The sequence below is a fragment of the Hyla sarda genome, unplaced genomic scaffold (genome assembly GCF_029499605.1).
Source record: "Hyla sarda isolate aHylSar1 unplaced genomic scaffold, aHylSar1.hap1 scaffold_1634, whole genome shotgun sequence".
NCBI classification, from domain to species: Eukaryota; Metazoa; Chordata; class Amphibia; order Anura; family Hylidae; genus Hyla; species Hyla sarda.
Window position 1 is genome coordinate 70001 of NW_026608271.1, and position 9000 is coordinate 79000.

Below are 9000 nucleotides of genomic sequence, written 5' to 3' on the forward strand. Positions count from 1 at the left end.
AATGAAAGTCTGAATGACAGAAAGAAAAAAGGATGAAGAAAGAAGCATGAAGAAAAAAAAATGTATATGGAGTTGCTGACATGAGTGCAATCTACAAAGCCGTTGAGGCTGATCCTCATGGGAGGATTATTGCACCAGGACCCTTAGCACTTTTAAAATGCCATTCAATGCCACGGGCTAGATGTAAACTGCAGATGACCATGTTGTGGTAGTTACCATGGATACCCAAGTGATGTGTGAGCTAACACATAGGCCCAACAGATTCCAAGAAGGCCAGAATCACCAGCGGCACCACCATCGATTGTCAGGTCACCCGGATTCAGCAAATACCAGAGTCCAAAATGATGCAGGTTTATACTGTTAATTTTCAGTTTATCGTTACAGTTGGTGTTATTCCATGTCGGAAGGGACGCAGCTACAGCCAGTGGGGTAACTAGAGACAGGCAGGCAGCTATGTGCAACAAAGGTAGGCGTGTTGTTTTCATATGCAGATCTGAAATATTGTCTTATATGCAAGAGGAGGAGTGATGGGGGTTCAGGCAAAAGCCAGGCTATGGATTGCATTGCTAAATGCTCCATCAGAGTGCAATGGTCGCCTGTCCTTTTTTTAAGTGATGATGTGGGTTTAGCCTGTGCTGTATGTATGTATGGGTGGCTGACTGCCACCCACCCAGAGAGTGTATGGGAGGCTGGTTGGCTGCCAGCCTTCCTTCCATTCCTATGAGTAATGTGAGTGCTCATGAAGGGGACATGGTTGGGTCCACCCCTTTCCCGGTTATCCCCTCTAGGCCTTTTGGCTTAGATCAAGTGTAAAAAAAGAAAGGATCTTGCGACAGATCGCATCCTGAGGCACGTTTTTTTTGTGTGAATACTTGCACTTGGGTGACTTGTGAGCACATACTGATACATACGTTCCCTATCTGGGGACCATAAATTAAATGGATTTTTGAGAAAGGGAGCTGATTTGGAAGCTTGCTTCTGTCGCCCTATGCATTGACCCGATGTGGCAGTATCTTCGGGTAGTGAACAGTGCACCACCCCATTCCAGTGTTAAACAAGAAAGATTCTCATTTAATCCTCCGTGGGTGAGAATTTGAGTTTGAGAATTGGAGACCAAAATGATGAGTTGCACTGACTGGTTTATGAACGTCTATTCATTTAGCGTTTTAATGACCATGTTTGCACACTGATTGGTGTAAAAAAATAAAATAAAACTAAATAATAATAATCTAGCACACCTGTGCAGGTTTGACATGACATGACAGGTAGCTGTCTTGTGGGTGGTGCTGAATCCTGTTAAATGACGTGAGGGTCTCATGCCTATACACAAGGGTGTGTCATTGCTGTTGCTTGACCATGCATTGGTTTCTGTGGTCAGTGAATGATAAAAACAAAATTTACCATCCATTGATGGATGGGAAATCCGCCATGAGGCATTTGTTTTTAGAAACTGCTGCTCACAACCAATGTTGCAATGGAGTGTCTCCATCTGCTGGTGGTATTGGAAAGGCATTAGTGCTATGACAGGGTCTGAAGAAGAAGAAGAAGACGGAAAAAAATATATATAAAAAGAAAAAGAGAGAGAGAGAGAGAGAGAGACTGACTTAGTGAGCGAGTGAGTGAGAGAGTGAGAGTGAGTGAGAGTGAATGAGTGAGTGAGTGATTGAGTGAGTGAGTGAGTGAGAACAAATGAGTTAAAGCAAGTGAGTGAGAGAGATTGAATGAATGAAAGTCTGAATGACAGAAAGAAAAAAGGATGAAGAAAGAAGCATGAAGAAAAAAAAATGTATATGGAGTTGCTGACATGAGTGCAATCTACAAAGCCGTTGAGGCTGATCCTCATGGGAGGATTATTGCACCAGGACCCTTAGCACTTTTAAAATGCCATTCAATGCCACGGGCTAGATGTAAACTGCAGATGACCATGTTGTGGTAGTTACCATGGATACCCAAGTGATGTGTGAGCTAACACATAGGCCCAACAGATTCCAAGAAGGCCAGAATCACCAGCGGCACCACCATCGATTGTCAGGTCACCCGGATTCAGCAAATACCAGAGTCCAAAATGATGCAGGTTTATACTGTTAATTTTCAGTTTATCGTTACAGTTGGTGTTATTCCATGTCGGAAGGGACGCAGCTACAGCCAGTGGGGTAACTAGAGACAGGCAGGCAGCTATGTGCAACAAAGGTAGGCGTGTTGTTTTCATATGCAGATCTGAAATATTGTCTTATATGCAAGAGGAGGAGTGATGGGGGTTCAGGCAAAAGCCAGGCTATGGATTGCATTGCTAAATGCTCCATCAGAGTGCAATGGTCGCCTGTCCTTTTTTTAAGTGATGATGTGGGTTTAGCCTGTGCTGTATGTATGTATGGGTGGCTGACTGCCACCCACCCAGAGAGTGTATGGGAGGCTGGTTGGCTGCCAGCCTTCCTTCCATTCCTATGAGTAATGTGAGTGCTCATGAAGGGGACATGGTTGGGTCCACCCCTTTCCCGGTTATCCCCTCTAGGCCTTTTGGCTTAGATCAAGTGTAAAAAAAGAAAGGATCTTGCGACAGATCGCATCCTGAGGCACGTTTTTTTTTGTGTGAATACTTGCACTTGGGTGACTTGTGAGCACATACTGATACATACGTTCCCTATCTGGGGACCATAAATTAAATGGATTTTTGAGAAAGGGAGCTGATTTGGAAGCTTGCTTCTGTCGCCCTATGCATTGACCCGATGTGGCAGTATCTTCGGGTAGTGAACAGTGCACCACCCCATTCCAGTGTTAAACAAGAAAGATTCTCATTTAATCCTCCGTGGGTGAGAATTTGAGTTTGAGAATTGGAGACCAAAATGATGAGTTGCACTGACTGGTTTATGAACGTCTATTCATTTAGCGTTTTAATGACCATGTTTGCACACTGATTGGTGTAAAAAAATAAAATAAAACTAAATAATAATAATCTAGCACACCTGTGCAGGTTTGACATGACATGACAGGTAGCTGTCTTGTGGGTGGTGCTGAATCCTGTTAAATGACGTGAGGGTCTCATGCCTATACACAAGGGTGTGTCATTGCTGTTGCTTGACCATGCATTGGTTTCTGTGGTCAGTGAATGATAAAAACAAAATTTACCATCCATTGATGGATGGGAAATCCGCCATGAGGCATTTGTTTTTAGAAACTGCTGCTCACAACCAATGTTGCAATGGAGTGTCTCCATCTGCTGGTGGTATTGGAAAGGCATTAGTGCTATGACAGGGTCTGAAGAAGAAGAAGAAGACGGAAAAAAATATATATAAAAAGAAAAAGAGAGAGAGAGAGAGAGAGAGACTGACTTAGTGAGCGAGTGAGTGAGAGAGTGAGAGTGAGTGAGAGTGAATGAGTGAGTGAGTGATTGAGTGAGTGAGTGAGTGAGAACAAATGAGTTAAAGCAAGTGAGTGAGAGAGATTGAATGAATGAAAGTCTGAATGACAGAAAGAAAAAAGGATGAAGAAAGAAGCATGAAGAAAAAAAAATGTATATGGAGTTGCTGACATGAGTGCAATCTACAAAGCCGTTGAGGCTGATCCTCATGGGAGGATTATTGCACCAGGACCCTTAGCACTTTTAAAATGCCATTCAATGCCACGGGCTAGATGTAAACTGCAGATGACCATGTTGTGGTAGTTACCATGGATACCCAAGTGATGTGTGAGCTAACACATAGGCCCAACAGATTCCAAGAAGGCCAGAATCACCAGCGGCACCACCATCGATTGTCAGGTCACCCGGATTCAGCAAATACCAGAGTCCAAAATGATGCAGGTTTATACTGTTAATTTTCAGTTTATCGTTACAGTTGGTGTTATTCCATGTCGGAAGGGACGCAGCTACAGCCAGTGGGGTAACTAGAGACAGGCAGGCAGCTATGTGCAACAAAGGTAGGCGTGTTGTTTTCATATGCAGATCTGAAATATTGTCTTATATGCAAGAGGAGGAGTGATGGGGGTTCAGGCAAAAGCCAGGCTATGGATTGCATTGCTAAATGCTCCATCAGAGTGCAATGGTCGCCTGTCCTTTTTTTAAGTGATGATGTGGGTTTAGCCTGTGCTGTATGTATGTATGGGTGGCTGACTGCCACCCACCCAGAGAGTGTATGGGAGGCTGGTTGGCTGCCAGCCTTCCTTCCATTCCTATGAGTAATGTGAGTGCTCATGAAGGGGACATGGTTGGGTCCACCCCTTTCCCGGTTATCCCCTCTAGGCCTTTTGGCTTAGATCAAGTGTAAAAAAAGAAAGGATCTTGCGACAGATCGCATCCTGAGGCACGTTTTTTTTTGTGTGAATACTTGCACTTGGGTGACTTGTGAGCACATACTGATACATACGTTCCCTATCTGGGGACCATAAATTAAATGGATTTTTGAGAAAGGGAGCTGATTTGGAAGCTTGCTTCTGTCGCCCTATGCATTGACCCGATGTGGCAGTATCTTCGGGTAGTGAACAGTGCACCACCCCATTCCAGTGTTAAACAAGAAAGATTCTCATTTAATCCTCCGTGGGTGAGAATTTGAGTTTGAGAATTGGAGACCAAAATGATGAGTTGCACTGACTGGTTTATGAACGTCTATTCATTTAGCGTTTTAATGACCATGTTTGCACACTGATTGGTGTAAAAAAATAAAATAAAACTAAATAATAATAATCTAGCACACCTGTGCAGGTTTGACATGACATGACAGGTAGCTGTCTTGTGGGTGGTGCTGAATCCTGTTAAATGACGTGAGGGTCTCATGCCTATACACAAGGGTGTGTCATTGCTGTTGCTTGACCATGCATTGGTTTCTGTGGTCAGTGAATGATAAAAACAAAATTTACCATCCATTGATGGATGGGAAATCCGCCATGAGGCATTTGTTTTTAGAAACTGCTGCTCACAACCAATGTTGCAATGGAGTGTCTCCATCTGCTGGTGGTATTGGAAAGGCATTAGTGCTATGACAGGGTCTGAAGAAGAAGAAGAAGAAGAAGAAGACGGAAAAAAATATATATAAAAAGAAAAAGAGAGAGAGAGAGAGACTGACTTAGTGAGCGAGTGAGTGAGAGAGTGAGAGTGAGTGAGAGTGAATGAGTGAGTGAGTGATTGAGTGAGTGAGTGAGTGAGTGAGAACAAATGAGTTAAAGCAAGTGAGTGAGAGAGATTGAATGAATGAAAGTCTGAATGACAGAAAGAAAAAAGGATGAAGAAAGAAGTATGAAGAAAAAAAAATGTATATGGAGTTGCTGACATGAGTGCAATCTACAAAGCCGTTGAGGCTGATCCTCATGGGAGGATTATTGCACCAGGACCCTTAGCACTTTTAAAATGCCATTCAATGCCACGGGCTAGATGTAAACTGCAGATGACCATGTTGTGGTAGTTACCATGGATACCCAAGTGATGTGTGAGCTAACACATAGGCCCAACAGATTCCAAGAAGGCCAGAATCACCAGCGGCACCACCATCGATTGTCAGGTCACCCGGATTCAGCAAATACCAGAGTCCAAAATGATGCAGGTTTATACTGTTAATTTTCAGTTTATCGTTACAGTTGGTGTTATTCCATGTCGGAAGGGACGCAGCTACAGCCAGTGGGGTAACTAGAGACAGGCAGGCAGCTATGTGCAACAAAGGTAGGCGTGTTGTTTTCATATGCAGATCTGAAATATTGTCTTATATGCAAGAGGAGGAGTGATGGGGGTTCAGGCAAAAGCCAGGCTATGGATTGCATTGCTAAATGCTCCATCAGAGTGCAATGGTCGCCTGTCCTTTTTTTAAGTGATGATGTGGGTTTAGCCTGTGCTGTATGTATGTATGGGTGGCTGACTGCCACCCACCCAGAGAGTGTATGGGAGGCTGGTTGGCTGCCAGCCTTCCTTCCATTCCTATGAGTAATGTGAGTGCTCATGAAGGGGACATGGTTGGGTCCACCCCTTTCCCGGTTATCCCCTCTAGGCCTTTTGGCTTAGATCAAGTGTAAAAAAAGAAAGGATCTTGCGACAGATCGCATCCTGAGGCACGTTTTTTTTTGTGTGAATACTTGCACTTGGGTGACTTGTGAGCACATACTGATACATACGTTCCCTATCTGGGGACCATAAATTAAATGGATTTTTGAGAAAGGGAGCTGATTTGGAAGCTTGCTTCTGTCGCCCTATGCATTGACCCGATGTGGCAGTATCTTCGGGTAGTGAACAGTGCACCACCCCATTCCAGTGTTAAACAAGAAAGATTCTCATTTAATCCTCCGTGGGTGAGAATTTGAGTTTGAGAATTGGAGACCAAAATGATGAGTTGCACTGACTGGTTTATGAACGTCTATTCCTTTAGCGTTTTAATGACCATGTTTGCACACTGATTGGTGTAAAAAAATAAAATAAAACTAAATAATAATAATCTAGCACACCTGTGCAGGTTTGACATGACATGACAGGTAGCTGTCTTGTGGGTGGTGCTGAATCCTGTTAAATGACGTGAGGGTCTCATGCCTATACACAAGGGTGTGTCATTGCTGTTGCTTGACCATGCATTGGTTTCTGTGGTCAGTGAATGATAAAAACAAAATTTACCATCCATTGATGGATGGGAAATCCGCCATGAGGCATTTGTTTTTAGAAACTGCTGCTCACAACCAATGTTGCAATGGAGTGTCTCCATCTGCTGGTGGTATTGGAAAGGCATTAGTGCTATGACAGGGTCTGAAGAAGAAGAAGAAGACGGAAAAAAATATATATAAAAAGAAAAAGAGAGAGAGAGAGAGAGAGAGACTGACTTAGTGAGCGAGTGAGTGAGAGAGTGAGAGTGAGTGAGAGTGAATGAGTGAGTGAGTGATTGAGTGAGTGAGTGAGTGAGAACAAATGAGTTAAAGCAAGTGAGTGAGAGTGATCGAATGAATGAAAGTCTGAATGACAGAAAGAAAAAAGGATGAAGAAAGAAGCATGAAGAAAAAAAAATGTATATGGAGTTGCTGACATGAGTGCAATCTACAAAGCCGTTGAGGCTGATCCTCATGGGAGGATTATTGCACCAGGACCCTTAGCACTTTTAAAATGCCATTCAATGCCACGGGCTAGATGTAAACTGCAGATGACCATGTTGTGGTAGTTACCATGGATACCCAAGTGATGTGTGAGCTAACACATAGGCCCAACAGATTCCAAGAAGGCCAGAATCACCAGCGGCACCACCATCGATTGTCAGGTCACCCGGATTCAGCAAATACCAGAGTCCAAAATGATGCAGGTTTATACTGTTAATTTTCAGTTTATCGTTACAGTTGGTGTTATTCCATGTCGGAAGGGACGCAGCTACAGCCAGTGGGGTAACTAGAGACAGGCAGGCAGCTATGTGCAACAAAGGTAGGCGTGTTGTTTTCATATGCAGATCTGAAATATTGTCTTATATGCAAGAGGAGGAGTGATGGGGGTTCAGGCAAAAGCCAGGCTATGGATTGCATTGCTAAATGCTCCATCAGAGTGCAATGGTCGCCTGTCCTTTTTTTAAGTGATGATGTGGGTTTAGCCTGTGCTGTATGTATGTATGGGTGGCTGACTGCCACCCACCCAGAGAGTGTATGGGAGGCTGGTTGGCTGCCAGCCTTCCTTCCATTCCTATGAGTAATGTGAGTGCTCATGAAGGGGACATGGTTGGGTCCACCCCTTTCCCGGTTATCCCCTCTAGGCCTTTTGGCTTAGATCAAGTGTAAAAAAAGAAAGGATCTTGCGACAGATCGCATCCTGAGGCACGTTTTTTTTTGTGTGAATACTTGCACTTGGGTGACTTGTGAGCACATACTGATACATACGTTCCCTATCTGGGGACCATAAATTAAATGGATTTTTGAGAAAGGGAGCTGATTTGGAAGCTTGCTTCTGTCGCCCTATGCATTGACCCGATGTGGCAGTATCTTCGGGTAGTGAACAGTGCACCACCCCATTCCAGTGTTAAACAAGAAAGATTCTCATTTAATCCTCCGTGGGTGAGAATTTGAGTTTGAGAATTGGAGACCAAAATGATGAGTTGCACTGACTGGTTTATGAAGGTCTATTCATTTAGCGTTTTAATGACCATGTTTGCACACTGATTGGTGTAAAAAAATAAAATAAAACTAAATAATAATAATCTAGCACACCTGTGCAGGTTTGACATGACATGACAGGTAGCTGTCTTGTGGGTGGTGCTGAATCCTGTTAAATGACGTGAGGGTCTCATGCCTATACACAAGGGTGTGTCATTGCTGTTGCTTGACCATGCATTGGTTTCTGTGGTCAGTGAATGATAAAAACAAAATTTACCATCCATTGATGGATGGGAAATCCGCCATGAGGCATTTGTTTTTAGAAACTGCTGCTCACAACCAATGTTGCAATGGAGTGTCTCCATCTGCTGGTGGTATTGGAAAGGCATTAGTGCTATGACAGGGTCTGAAGAAGAAGAAGAAGACGGAAAAAAATATATATAAAAAGAAAAAGAGAGAGAGAGAGAGAGAGACTGACTTAGTGTGAGAGTGAGTGAGAGTGAATGAGTGAGTGAGTGATTGAGTGAGTGAGTGAGTGAGTGAGAACAAATGAGTTAAAGCAAGTGAGTGAGAGAGATCGAATGAATGAAAGTCTGAATGACAGGAAGAAAAAAGGATGAAGAAAGAAGCATGAAGAAAAAAAAATGTATATGGAGTTGCTGACATGAGTGCAATCTACAAAGCCGTTGAGGCTGATCCTCATGGGAGGATTATTGCACCAGGACCCTTAGCACTTTTAAAATGCCATTCAATGCCACGGGCTAGATGTAAACTGCAGATGACCATGTTGTGGAAGTTACCATGGATACCCAAGTGATGTGTGAGCTAACACATAGGCCCAACAGATTCCAAGAAGGCCAGAATCACCAGCGGCACCACCATCGATTGTCAGGTCACCCGGATTCAGCAAATACCAGAGTCCAAAATGATGCAGGTTTATACTGTTAATTTTCAGTTTATCGTTACAGT

At 43.5% G+C, this 9000-nt stretch overlaps 5 pseudogenes; all 5 read left to right on the top strand.

Moving 5' to 3' along the window:
- Positions 1-777: 777 nt before the first annotated feature.
- Positions 778-1040, top strand: LOC130311404 (U2 spliceosomal RNA; annotated as a pseudogene).
- Positions 1041-2501: 1461 nt separating this feature from the next.
- On the top strand, positions 2502-2765 carry LOC130311414 (U2 spliceosomal RNA; annotated as a pseudogene).
- Positions 2766-4226: 1461 nt separating this feature from the next.
- LOC130311416 (U2 spliceosomal RNA) lies at positions 4227-4490 on the top strand (annotated as a pseudogene).
- A 1468-nt stretch (positions 4491-5958) lies between these two features.
- Positions 5959-6222, top strand: LOC130311417 (U2 spliceosomal RNA; annotated as a pseudogene).
- Positions 6223-7683: 1461 nt separating this feature from the next.
- Positions 7684-7947, top strand: LOC130311418 (U2 spliceosomal RNA; annotated as a pseudogene).
- Positions 7948-9000: the final 1053 nt, after the last annotated feature.